Genomic DNA, 2,238 nt, shown 5'->3' on the forward strand with positions numbered 1-2,238 from the left:
CAGTGTCACAGGAAGCCCATTCCCCACGTCGTGAGACGGGACAGCGACCGAACAAACAGAGAGCTTGTTCCTCACACAGGTGCTGACTTGGACCTTGTGACGTGCGTGGTCACGACGCAGCACCTGCCGCTGGGCCCACCCCAACGTGTAACCAGCAGGTCTGCCGCCCACTGCCAGCCACCGCAGCCCCCGCGAGGTGCCCCCCGTGATGAGCTTCGCGTCTGCCTCGGGGGCCTCGGGGGCTCTGACAGGAGGGCTGGCCTCGCGCTGTCTTGAGTGGAAAAGAAGGGAAATGTCCTTGGAAGGGAAGGCTAGGGAACAACTTTGGGGGGAGCTGGGAGAAGAAAAGGGCTCTGAGGCTGGTCTGAGGGTCCTGCCTGCACAAAAAGAGGAAGAAGGGAAAGCTGATGGGATGCCAGGAACACCAGCTCCCACTGGGGAGGAGCCCAGCCTGCGGGCAGAGCCTCCAACCGGCACCAAAGGGGACACCAGGGGCCAGGTCTCGGGAGGAAGGCAGGGTGGGCGAACACCAGGAACCTCCACCCAGGGGCCTCGGCTAAGCCTCCTTCTCAGGGGACGCCCTCACTCCACGACGTCTCAGCACAGGGGCCTCCCCAGGGCAGCCGCAGCCTCAGGAAGGGGCTGTGAGCCCCACACCCCACTTCTTTCCAAGCCCACGCCTTCCCACAGACCAGCTCCGGGGTCGGGACCCAGATGGCTGGGAAGGGCTGGGCCTTGTGGGCTCACCAGAGACACCGTGGGGTAAGCAGCCAGCTGGAGGGTTAATTTTACAGACGCGAGGAACACGGCTCCTGTCGGGTCCCTGGTAGGGCTGGGAGTGAGGGGCTGTGTCTACACAGATACCCCCATTGTGGGGTTGATTCGGGGACTTGATTCAGATGCCACACTCGGACGTGGATCTGCACAGAACTAGGGCACCCCACCTGTGTAGAGGACTCGTCATCCTGCCGTGGGCTGGGCACCCCACCTGCGTGGAGGACTCGCCATCCTGTTGTGAGCCGGGCACCCCACCCGTGTGGAGGACTCGTCATCCTGCCGTGGGCCGGGGGGCAGCAGTGGCCTGGCATGGACACGGGCACACTGACCCCGCCCCGCAGCCCCCACGGCGGCCAGGCCTTTGCTGGAGCCACAGGGCCCTGCCACACGCCCCACGCAGGGAGGCCCGCGGATCCCCCAGGGAAAAGCAGGTGTTGTCAACACCAAACCACGGGTGTCAGGGCCCTACTGGGCTTTCAGACTCCCCCCACCAGAAGGTCAGACTCTCGGTCTCCGTCGAGCCCCAGCACGAGGTCTGTGCAGAGAGTGAGGGCGCTGACTCCCCAGCAGACCTCCTTGTCTGACCACGCGTGCCCTGTCCCCAGCTGTCCCTGTGCCTCCGGCCACTCCTGGGCCTTCCTCACACCTTTTCCTTGGGAAACACACAAGCATTTGCTCCTTCCCCGTCTCCACTCATTAAAGGCCTTTCACTCCCCAAGAACTCACAGCTGCTTCCTCTGAGCAGACCTCTCCGGGCACCTGGTGGCTCCACCCACTGCCTGCATCCCGCTGTGTCCCCCAGGCTGGGGTGAGACTCTCACATGTGAGGACACAATACCCAAGGAAGGAGAGAAGAGAGGGACAGAGAAACGGGAGGAAGGGAAGAAAGAAAGGAGGGAGAGAAGGAGGGAGGGAAGGCGGGAGGAATGGAAATAAGGAAGGAGGGAGGGAAGGAAGGAGGGAGAGGGAGGGAAAGAGGAAGGGAGGGAAGGGGGAAGCAGGGAGGAAGGGAAGGAGGGAGGGAGAGAATGAAGAAGAGAAGGAAGGAAAGAAGGAAGGAAGGAGGGAGGGAAGGGGGAAGAAGAGAAGGAAGGAAGGGAAGGAGGGGAAGTTCCTCCACAAACCAGCCACCTGCCCCCATCACAGCCCTCACAGGACGGCCCAGCCTTTAGCCCACAGGGGGATCTTTAGCTGCTACCTGTGTGTACTCAGAACCGTTTACGGTTGCTAATATACAATTTCCAAAGGGGTAAAATCGTGATTCTCCAGCAAACGGAAAACGGGCACACGTCGAAGATTTCGTTTAATCCATTGACAAACGAGGGGCGACGTGATGGCAGAGGCTGTGACTGGCTGCCGAGCGCACTTCACAAGCGAGGTGCTAACACGCAGTCTGACAAGAAAGGCGGAGACAAGACCTCTGAGTTATGGGCTGGTTAATGTCCGACCGGCCTTCAATCT

Source organism: Piliocolobus tephrosceles, chromosome 8, assembly GCF_002776525.5.
Source record: "Piliocolobus tephrosceles isolate RC106 chromosome 8, ASM277652v3, whole genome shotgun sequence".
Classification (NCBI taxonomy): domain Eukaryota; kingdom Metazoa; phylum Chordata; class Mammalia; order Primates; family Cercopithecidae; genus Piliocolobus; species Piliocolobus tephrosceles.